The sequence below is a fragment of the Aedes aegypti genome, chromosome 3, assembly GCF_002204515.2.
Source record: "Aedes aegypti strain LVP_AGWG chromosome 3, AaegL5.0 Primary Assembly, whole genome shotgun sequence".
In the NCBI taxonomy this organism is placed as follows: domain Eukaryota; kingdom Metazoa; phylum Arthropoda; class Insecta; order Diptera; family Culicidae; genus Aedes; species Aedes aegypti.
This window is the reverse complement of record NC_035109.1, coordinates 230,508,992-230,521,432: the sequence shown is the minus strand read 5'-3', so window position 1 is coordinate 230,521,432 and position 12,441 is coordinate 230,508,992. Positions and strand designations below refer to the sequence as shown.

General features: G+C 36.6%; 1 protein-coding gene across 1 annotated transcript in view; it reads left to right on the top strand.

Moving 5' to 3' along the window:
- LOC5579043 overlaps positions 1 to 12,441 on the top strand; it is a 42,380-nt gene that overhangs the window by 17,602 nt on the left and 12,337 nt on the right. Inside the window, exon 2 of the mRNA XM_001657186.2 lies at positions 11,099 to 11,780. The gene's annotated coding sequence lies outside the window, so the exon portion shown is untranslated. The remainder of the gene's footprint in view (positions 1 to 11,098; positions 11,781 to 12,441) is intronic.

Here is a 12,441-nt window from a genome sequence, read left to right as displayed (position 1 = left end):
CCATTGTTTCCTTTCCCTACATCTTGTGAATCCTTTCCTAAAGGTCTGTTGGAGTTTCTGCTGCTGTCGGTGTGAGCTGGGCACTGAAAGGTGCGACATGTTTTCGGGATGCTGCAGTTGGTGCTGTTTTATTGTGATGCTTAGGTGGTGTGTTGATTTACATCAAGAAAGGAATTACTTATGATGTTGTCCTTAAATCCGAATAATCAGTGTGGTGTAGCAAATACTGAATTTATTACCGTTGAACTGATCATACACAAGGAAAAATTGCTTCTTACGGCATTCTATAATCCACCTGAAATAGATTGTTCTGAAACGCTGCTTATTATCATCATATGGCAGTTCTTACAGTAATATGTTTTTCCTGGGTGACTTTAGCACGAATCTCTTAGTAAACTCATTAAAACTAAATAGGTTTCGTAGTGTATTGTCCACTCACTCACTGCAATGTTTAGGATCTCAATCAACATTTTTTGACAGCTATGGAGCTTCTCAATTGGATTTGATACTGGCCAATGACGCCTCAAAAGTGTTAAGGTTTTGTCAGATTGAGGTTCCCGTGCTATCAAACCACGATCTTGTTTTCGTATCTCTGGATTTTGAATATAATGCAAATCCAAAAAACTTTGAGTTTCGTGACTACAAAGCTTTTCAAGTTGATTCGCTTGTAAATGCTTTTTATTCAGCAGATTGGGCATCATTCTATCGTTCGAATGACACAAATGAACAGTTGGATTTTTTTTTAACTCTTTATTAATTTACTTACACACTTAAACGGTTTCGCCGAGAACCCAACAGCTGATAATAAATTTGACGATTCTCGGTAAAACTTTTACCGAGATCTCGGTAAACGTTTACCGAATCTCGGTAACGTTCGCCGAGATCTCGGCGAAAAATTCGGATTGCCGAAATCTCGGTAAAATAAGTACCGAAATTCGGCGTTAAAAATTACCGAATTCTCAGCTGTTGGGTTCTCGGCGAATTTTACTGAGGTTGGTGAAATAATTTAAGTGTGTACACAATATATTTGTTCCTATTCGTACTTTTCGTAGTCAAAAGAATTCCAATTCATGGTTCAATCCTGTTATTGGCAGAGCTGTTATAGATCGTGATTTGCTATATAAAAAGTGGAAGTGCTCTAGGAACCCGAATGATTTACTAGCTTTCAAGACATCGCGCAACTATGTTAATAAGCTTATAAGAGCAGCTAAACAGACTTACTTTAATTCGAAGTATGATCAAAACGTCTCAGCTAAAGAGTTGTGGAAGCATGTTAAAACACTTGGAATTAATTAAAAAGAAACTCAAACCATTGGTAATTTCTCTGCTGACGAAATCAATCATTCTTTTCGTAACAATTTTACGGACGCTGCTACTACCGATATAAACATTCAAAGTGCAACCGTTTCTATTGAAAGCGAACCATTTTAATTCGGCAGAATAAACAAAATTGACGTTAAATTTGCTATGAACTCAATTAAGTCAAATGCACTTGGCTTGGACATGTTGCCCATGAAATTCTTAAAAGCTATTTGTCCAATTTTGATTGAGCCAATAACACACTTGTTTAATTCTATCATAAACACTATCGTTTTTCCAGATGAATCGAAGAAATCTAAAATTATACTCATAAAGGAAAAACACATAATTTAAGCTCTTTGGATAATTTGAGGCCTATCAGTATCCTATGCGCATTGTCTAAAGTTTTCGAAAAAGTGATTAAATCTGACATTTGTCATTATATAAAACGACAAAATCTGCTTACACAATTTAAATCGGGTTATCGACCAAAAACGCAGCACGAAAACTGCAAAGCTGAAAATAATCGATGATACTGGAGTAGTGATTGACAATGGGCGACCGGTGGTGTTCATTCTTTTGGATTTTTCAAAAGCATTTGGTACTGTTTCTCATGCAATGCTCTGCTACAAACTAAAAACTATGTTTGCTTTTTCGGATCATGCTACTCATCTCATCAATTCTTATTTGAGCTCTAGATCACAAGCAGTTTATAGCAATGGTAGTTTATCAAAATTTCTTTCAATAGAATCAGGAGTTCCCCAAGGTTCTATATTAGGACCTATTTTATTCTCTCTCTATATAAACGACCTTCCTACAGTAGTGAAAAAATGTGAAATTCATCTTTTTGCAGATGATGCTTAACTGTATTATGCATGCATGACAAACTCTGTTGAAAAAATTACACGACATGTTAATGAGGACTTGCGGCGTATCAATGAATGGTCTCATAAAAATAGGCTAACTTTGAATGCAAAACGAATGCTATTTTCATTTCAAACAACTCTTTCCAAAACTTCTTGAAACCAAAGTTGAAACTGAACAATGAAACTATAAACTTTGTTAATACCGCAACCAGCCTAGGCCTCCACATTGAGTCAAATTTTGAATGGGATAACCACCGCAATGCGGAAAAAATTATGCTTGTTTACGAATGCTTTTCAAAACATCGACATTTTTGTCTAGTACTACAAAGTTAAAATTGTTTAAAAGTCTTATTTTTCCATATTTCATGTCATGTGATTTTTTACTTAATTCTATATCTGTTCTTACATTTAACAAGCTTAAAGTTGCTTTAAATGCATGTGTGCGATATGTTTTTAATTTAAATAGATATTCTAGCGTTAGCTACAACACTTACTTATAGGATGTCGTTTAGTGAACTTTAGTAAATTTCGCTGTTGTCTTTTGCATAAAATTTCCAGCACAGGACAACCCGACTATCTACACAACAAGTTAAAATTAGCAAGAAGCAACCGTTACAAAAAGTTCATATTGCCTAGATACAATACGACGAAGTATGGGAATACATTATTTGTGCGAGGTGTAGTGCACTAGAATTCGCTACCTAATCATCTTTCCAATGAAAACTCGTCAATGGCATTTAAGAGGGGATGTAGAGAGAATTTCAAGTAGATGTATAGAGCATTAAAAGTAGATATAGGGTCAGTGTTCCCTTAGTGGACAGTCCCCTATAGTCGCACTAGTGGCTTTTTACGGCCGTTTTGCTTTAAATCTTTTCAAAACATTTTTTGACATGAAGGTCAGGAGCTATTTATTTAAGCACCTCTGATACATAGCTTGATTTTGTTCAAAAAATGATCTAAATAATTAGTTTAGCTTAAAATTTGAGCTCCCTTGCGCCTATACTGCCCATAACTGCATATTTGTAACATTCGACAAAAGTAGGCATTGAGTAAATGAGATACCAAGTTTGCATTTTATCGCAGTATGGGAGGAAACTAATATTTCAAAAAATCACTAAGAATTCAAAAGTGCTTATTTGAGGCTGAAATTTTGTACAACTCATATCGCATATAAGGTGCATAGTCAGAAAAAAATTCTGATAGAAATTTCGTTGCTACTGCATTATGAGGCTCATGTACAATCTCAATGTGACTGTTATGCGGTTACAATTGCCAATGTGACAAAACAACTTGGTATTTTTTTCGAATTTTCTAGAACAATCTCACAGATTTCAGTAAGTTGATCGAAAGTATTTGCCATTTGATGACTCTCCCCGGTATTAACTCCATTTTGTCAAAAATGTCGAATGTGACTGTTTTGCAGTTATGGGCAGTATAGTAAACCTATTGTTCCTATAGTAGCACTACTGATAGAAACTTTTTTTTTTATACGAAATAATTGATGAATTAAGAACTTTTTTTACATCGAACGAAAGCTTTTGACCACACTTTGTAGGAGAAATATAAAAGGTTTGTAAAAATACGGTTTTGATAACTATTTTGCCAACGCCGTGATGCTAGTGCTACTATAGGAACAGAAGTTAGAAATAGTGCTACTATAGGCGCATGTATTCCTATAGTGGCACACGTGATAATAAATACAAACATTTGAGTTTTCGTAGTTTTCATATTTTTCCCACAAAACCAAGATAAAAAGCTTTCAGATGATGTAAAACTAATGACGCTAGCGTTATTTTTCGATTTTATACGAATTTTTGTTCTTTTGGCTATTGGTACATCGACCCTATATATTTAAGAATAGCATTTTTTCAACAGTTTCATGGCACTTTGTTTCTACTAAAATCTTCTATTTGTAACACAAAAAAAGACTTAAGTCTTACGTTACATTATTTTCACAATAAATAAATAAATAAATAAATAAATAATAAAGGGACCCAGATAGCCGTAGCGGTAAACGCGCAGCTATTCAACATGACCATGCTGAGGGTCGTGGGTTCGAATCTCGCTGGTCGAGGATCTTTTCGTAAAGGAAATTTTCTCGATTCCCAGGGCATAGAGTATAGTATCTTCGTACCTGCCACACGATATACACATGCAAAAATGGTCAATCGGCAATGAAAGCTCTCAGTTAATAACTGTGGAAGTGCTCATAAGAATATAAGCTGAGAAGCAGGCTCTGTCCAAGTGAGGACTTAATGCCAAGAATAAGGTACATTATACTCAACTATAAATAGCATTACGTAGTTGAAAAGTCGAAAACATCAACAAAACCATAAAGTCTAGCTACGAGTGGAAATTTTATTTCTGGGAAAATTACTATCTACAGGGTGTACAACTTTTGCAACTGAGTGCTATGCAATAGTAATGGTTAAACGGTAAAGACAAATTGTTTGAAACAAATTGTGAATATTATTATTTTTACCATGAATTTGGATCCCATTTATGTTGAAGTTGATACAAGTGTTAAAAATTAGGCTGGGTACTTTGAATGCACTAACTGATCAAGGGCATTGCCAAGCCTAGAATAAAAACAACATATTTTGATCTATATTACTGAACGAGTTTCTTTACTTTCTCAGATTTCAGTTACGTATTCCGGGTTATATTTTGATATTTTTTTATATTCATTTGTAGGAAATATTGCAAGTTTTATAATTTAAGAACATGTAGAGTCCCGGTACCAATTGTGGATTGCTCGACCACGAAAAATCATAACATAATAACGAGTAATCCTATATAAATTATCTGATTTCCAATCGGTAGATTTCAACCTCTACCAACAGAATTTTTGAGAATTCTTAATTACCTGTATGACTTCAAATAAAAAACTGAAATTTGGCGAATCAACCAAACTTGAGGCGATCAATCCAACTTAGCTTAGTGTTATGAGTGCACTTCCGCAGTTATTAACTGAGAGTTTTCTTTGCATAAGTTGCCATTTTTGCATTCGTATATTATGTGGCAGGCACTATGTGATACTGTATACCCAGTGAACTCAGGAAAATTTCCATTACGAAAAGATGGCTAGGCTTACGCGTTACGACTCATACAAAAAGCGTCTAGGAGCGGGAGGAGGTGCCCAAAATTTGAAAATTCTTAGCGTTACGTAATAAATGGATAATGCCTAACCAACAGTTCAGCTTAAACCGAAACAAATTAAGCTTCAAAATTGATTTGTAACCTTTTGTTTAACTAAATTTAGTTTAACACTAATTGATTCATAACTCAACGAAGTGATGATAACAACTATCACTTTGTAATCGAAATAGTTTTTTTAACGAAACATTGTATTGAATTTTAATTTGTAACGTTTCACTAATATTAAACACGGTTGTCTAACTATAAGGTATCATCAACGCATATGGTGCGTGTTCTTCAGTTATGAATACTGAACAGATTGTTTTTGATAATGTTAAGATTGAATAGAAGCATATAAGTGGATAATAAGAAAATATCAGGAATTTGCTATTTGCCTACTTCTGTTATTGTACAGAACAGTAAGTTTCCTAGCAAGGAGGAAAAAAACAACGTTATCATTTGTAAAGACTGGTAGCAATTCATTAAGGTTGAAGAAGTAGATATGTAGGAGTGCGTGGGTCATAATGAGCTAGCTAAAGTAAAGTATTTTAAGACAAAAATTTGATTTTTTTTGTTTACTTTAGGAAATCGCCTTGAAAGCCATTGATAACTATGTATGTAGCACGTCGGGGGCCTTCCTTAGCCGAGTGATTAGAGTCCGCGGGTACAAAGCAAAGCCATGCTGAAGGTGTCTGGGTTCCATTCCCGGTCGATCCAGGATCTTTTCGTAATGGAAATTTACTTGACTTCCCTGGGCATAAAGTATCATTGTACCTGCCACACGATATACGAATGCGAAAATGGCAATTTAGGCAAAGAAAGCTCTCAGTTAATAACTGTGGAAGTGCTCATAAGAACACTATACTGAGTAGCCGGCTCTGTCCCAGTGGGGACGTTAATGCCAAGAAGAAAAAGAAGCACGTCGTTTCTGAGCATTTGAATTACACCGTTGACGGGTTTCGAATTGACAAAACACCGTTATTTTGATATTAGGCGTACATTAGGGCGGATAGATGTGATCGTTTTTTTACGTTGAATAACGTCTTACGGCAACATACTGGGGTACAATTTCGAAAAAGGAAAATCGCTCGCGTCACGAAAAGTGGTTAGATTTTGACTGTTAATAACATACTAACGCCCGGACAGATTTTCAAGATTCTTGCACCAATCGATTGGTAATCTTTCTACGAATCGACTCCAATAATTAAAACTATTGATTTGCATGACTAAACTATTGAAAAATTGGCTAAAATAAAAGAATGTCTTATTTTCCAAAGAAAGGCACATTTTTCTTGCTGTTATAAGGTTTTGACGTTTGACGTTTGATCGGGGTATCCCATTTCGGGATGAATTTGATCAATTGTCAATGCGATTATTGTTAATTTTTGAAACGACTCTACATAATCAATATGAGCTCCATGGATCCGAATACGCTTTCTAGATTCCTAATAATGCAATATTTGAAGAAATAATGAATAGTTAATTTCAATAGTTAATAGTTCAATAGTTAATAGTCAATTTCAAGAAATAATGAATAGTTAATTTCAAGAATTGCAATGAAAACGCCTAAATTTAGGCAACTTCCTAAGAAAATCCCTGATATCTAAAAGAAATTTAATCATTTCAACTGTATGGACTAATTGGTAGATATTTCACAGCCAGGCACTGGAATGACAACTTGTGGATCAGCAGCTCCGCAACAAGGATGACTGTGGCGCACGATTCGCAAACTCTGCACCTGCTATGATGTAAGGCTGGGCTTGTCAGATGATTATGGTGATGTCTGCGCTGCCGAGATCACTATAATGAAATGTCGGGCACTACTGGTAGATGTAGAGGCACATTTCCCCGGATACCACGACGAAGCAGAAGAAGTTCTTTATGGCGTGGAACTTCTTCGAGTATCAAAAGGAGACCATGCCAATCAGCGCCCTTGATTTTTGTTGCTAATTCATCTCACGATTTCGAATCAAAGATAATCAGTTGGTTCTGAACTGGCACATCTGAAAAAGTATCAGCATACACTATACATATTGGTGTGTACAGTGATACATTTTCAAGTCAATATAAACTATCAAGACTGAGTTTTATCACTTTGAAATGCAAGCTGAAAAGTCATCATTATTGCCAAAACGAATGACCGGCTACTTAGCCTTAACTGAACCAACCAAATAATAACACATAATGTCCATAATCAGGCTTGATAGAAACTCCTCCGATGCAAAGAGGAGGCGATTTTGCCGATTTTCTGAGGAGAAAAAATTGAACTCAAAATTTTCAACACAGATCCTCGAAGAATTCGAATGAGAGTGCAAAAAGCATCCAAACTAACATCACTGAAGTGTAGAGAATTATCCCTTCTTCACCATACCATTGTAAAATAACATGTAACTCCATTTAAAATGGTCAGAAACAACGAGCTACACACGTGGTTACCAATGACCAAATTATGCGAGAAAAGAACTCTTGAGCACCCAGCCCTAACAAGGGAGTCCTCGGGGAGTTGCGAGAGCATTCTTTTTTTTTATGGAATTTTACTCTAGTGTGTTTTGTGCTACTTCCTCCTCACTCAATTTTCGTTGCCTCTCTGCTTAGCATTTTTTTCGCGCCCTCACAAAGAGGCAAAGGCAGCACGCTGCACCGAACTCTGATGATATTGAGGAGTATTATCAAGCCTGTGACCATAATACGTCAAAATTGACATGCAACATGTGAAAACTGATTAGATTTTTAGCAATACAAATCTTCCATAAGCTCGTGACGATCTCAAACCAGGTAATAAAAGAAGCTAACGTTATCTAACGTCAGCTTGGCGGTCGTATCTCGGAAACAACCTCTTACTTTTTTTTCTGGTCAAAGATTTGTCGGGGAGAGATCATTCAGTATCGGACACCTAAGCCGAAAAATTTGTATCTCTGAAATTATTGGTTTTATATGATCTTGTTAATAACACACAGTTGCACAATGTTAGTTCTATCAGCTGATAGCTGATGTTCTGAAACTATCAATATAACTAGTGAGATTTCTTTGACATTACCCGGAAAACCATTTACCGGAATGGAACATTATTTCTCTACAATGTTAACTTTTTTATTAACGACTCTCTAACCGTTTTACGATCATTCAAGTAAGTATGTTGACTTGAAAATATTTGGAAGGACCACCAAGGATATGGAATATTTGATATAAATGATTGAAAATAGCTATTTTAGTGATACTAAATTCATTGGCTAAGTTTTCCAATGAAACAGGTGCGATTCCATCTGTCCATGATCTTGCTTTTGCTTTTTAAATTATTTTTACATATACAAAAGCACTGTTTATTACGTACAAATATGAAGCGGCACGTCGGATTTTTTGTCAGATTGCAAACATTTGTATTTTTTTTAAGCATAGCGAAATAGATGGCACCTAAATGTTACACAGAGCTCCAAATGGAATAGAGCAATGAGAATACAGGGGATAGGCAAAATGATTGAGATAGGTAATATTTTGCCTAAATTCAAATGCTTATCCAGCTTTTTAAAAACGCTAATGACTGCCGCCAATAAGCTCGCTTTCTGGTAGTGATCGGTCGATTTGACGTTTAGCTTGGGTCGTTTTATATAGGCCTTTTATGTGACAGGTCCGTCTATGTATTTGTTTTCATCGGTGGAAGACCGGTGCTAACACGGGCCTGTCATTTTCATAGAAGAGCTTTCAACGACCTTCCGGATCAGCTGATTTGAAACGTCATGTGAAAAGGCTTATTGAGCCAACCCAAGCCAAACGTCAAATCGACCAATCCCAACTAGGAAGTGAGCCTGTTGGTGGCAGCCATTAGCGCTCGTAAAAAGCTGGATAACTTTATGAAACACTGATGGAATTGGATGCATCTGGAAGCAGTCGACAGCAAATTTGGTTTCAGGAACTTGCTTGGCCATGCATATTGGCCACTGGACACCGGAGATGTTCCGGATTTTCTGAGGCCATGTTCAATTGTCAGTTGCTATTTCTTTCGCTTGTATTTTTATTACCTGGAACCTACTACAGAGTGGTCATGGCAGTCGGTGGTGCTGGAAATGCTTCGGAAAGCATAACCTTTGAAAATCATGAAGTATGATGCTCATATTGATATGGTTCCAGATATGGGGTCATGCACAAATTACGTCACGCTCCGGGGGGGGGGGGGTCAAGCCAAGCGTGACAAGCCTTACAAAAAATTCGGAGGACTCATACAAAAAACCTGACAAAGGGGGGGGGGGTCAAAAAAGCTGAAATTTAGCGTGACATAATTTGTGTACCATCCCTATGTTCCTAATTGACCACTTCCTCCAGAACACCTGAAACCTACTATAGAGTGGCCTGTGCCTCTAACGGTTCTGAATATGCTACTGGAAACATCATTTTGAAGGTTGATGCCCACTTGGATATAGCTCCGGATAATATTTACATGATTGGAAATACAAACATGACTGTCCATGTTGTCCGGAACCAGTTTTATAGAAATGGTCATATTTCTGAAGCTTTCCAACCAATCTTAATGCGTCCGGCGGCATTCAACTTCCTATTAGTTTTTGTTTCTTGGAAAATTGTAAACATCTATCTAACTTCATACCGCACAAAAATACAAACGACAGAAAAAATGACAATTGGACATGAACTCAGAAAATCAGGAATATCTTCGGTGTCCAGTGGCCGATAAGCATGGTCAAGCAAGTTCCTGAAACTAGACCAAATTTTCCGTCGATAATAAATAAAGTTATAAGCATTTGAATACAGGCAAAATTTTACCTATCTCAATCATTTTGCCTATCCCCTGTATAAACCTCATTAGGAATAGAGCATACGTTAATTTGACATAATGAATTACCCGCCCTAACGTACATGTTATTACGATTCTACCCCATTACCCCGAACGCCATTAACCCGAACGCCATTACCTCGAATTCCAAAACCCTGAACGACCCATCACCCCGAATGACATTACCCCGAATTACAATATCATAGGGAAATGCCATCAATATCATCATGTCAAGATATTTGTAAATTCGGGGAAATAGCATTCGGGGTGATGGAATCCGGGGGAATGGTACATTCGGGATGATGAAATTCGGGGTGATGGAATTCGGGGTAATGGGGTAGAATCGTTATCACGATGATGATATCAATCGCGATTTGTTCTAAGTGATACGTCTGTTTGTCTACTGGGTATTACAGTATTAGAAAAAAGTAGAGAATATAGATTTATGGTATTGGTTTTGAAACAACTTCAAACATATTTTCTACTAAAACGTTTATGTTGTAGGCTTATGCGTTATCAAGCCTGATGGAGCCGAATTTTCAAAAATTGTATTTGTTTCTTATTTATAGACTCAATGTTTGGCCAAGGTTAAGGAATACAATAATTTCAAACAATTAGGATACGAGTAATGTTACGAAAACCGTTTCGATAAGAAAACATAAAAAATCTATTTTATCCTCGGTTGCTATAAACAAAATTTATTTACAGAAATGTTCTGTTTTAGAACAGGCTAAACAAAAAAATACAACAGATGCTTTCACATAATAATTACGTATACATATTTTGAAGGTACATCCAAAACATATGTTCGATATAAATTAATTCGTTCATTATACCTCGGCTACCCCTACAATCTTGTTGTTGCTATAATAAAGGTAAAGCGACGACATGGGTACCAATAACGGCACTGCAGCTATATCGCATTTTTATTTTGTGTTGAGCTCAACGTGATGTGGGCTTGTTTACATTTCACACTACTGCACAGGGTATTTACACGTTTTCTTTTTTTCAGCTTTTCATCGAATAAACTCTGTGCAGGACGCGTGATCGAGCCTTTCATCACTGGTCCCAACAAAACATCTATACAAGGGACGCTTTTTGAAGGTAGAACGGTCCATCGTCCAATAAGATCATCTGATCTTGAAGCATCCGGGGTATGAACATATGAATATTTTCTGCTATAGAGGGTGCTTTCGTCACACACTGTTTGTTGGTATATTTCAAACATAACTAGTGAACGAGAGATAAGGCCAGAACTGACTACGGTGTTAGTGCGAAGGGTACAGACGCTTGAACTGGTATTGTCCGACCTGCGAGGCGAACTCTATATAAGTTGTCGAGGCCTCCGACGTATTCTCAAGTTGGACAAAGCAGTCGCGCTCAAGCGATTGGACGGATCAGATCGTCTGGCTAGTGGCTCTACCTGGATAGTGACCAAGTGCAGTAAATAACTAAGCGGTAGCTAATAAAAATAGTTGATCTATTTGCCTACACACGTTACAAACGGTGGTGTAGATGAACTATAAACAGTTTACGAACAGTGACAGTGACTTTTAAGTTGTACAATTCGTTTTATTTGCTTAGTTGAATAGACCAACTGGTGGATATTTTCTGCAGCGGAACGAGGAAAACAACTTTTTTCTAAAGAGGAGCGCAAAACAATTTTTCTTCTTGTGGCTTAGGCCGTTGTATGGGTAAGTACCTATCGTAGATTATAATGATGAACATATTGAACACTTACTTGGCACCTGTAATCATGATGCGAACTGTTGCTATGCCTATTCGAAAGTTATACCTACAGTTCTTTCTCGTGACGCACAATACTTGAAAAAGTGCGTGAGTCATCCCGACATCCACTACTTTGATTGCGCAAACTAGACTTATGATGAATGTTGATAAACGTAAACTTGTAAGTGTGTACCTATGTATCACGAATTATATGGGTTTTTTCTTATTCCTTGCGTCACAGCGTACATATGCTCTCATTAAACTAGTTTTGCTGGTCGATATTGAAAGTCAGCATGAAATTATATTGCTCCATGGGCGTAGCCCTGACCGATGACAACAAATTTCGATGTCAACTGGTTTGCTACGAAGGGGGATCTTTTGTTTGTATTTTTCAAAGATTGTCTTCATAAAACAATGGCGTATTTATTAAATTCTTGGAACGTTCCTGGAGTATACCAAAAACTTCTCCAGAGTGTTTGTCGATTGCTTCAGTAATCTTCTCAGAGTTCTTTCTACGTATGTGCATTGGAGCTTATGAAATTTTTTACTACATTTCACATATAATTTTCAAAAAAAACATCTATAAATTTTTGAAAAGATTTGTGAGAACTATTGACATCTTTAAGA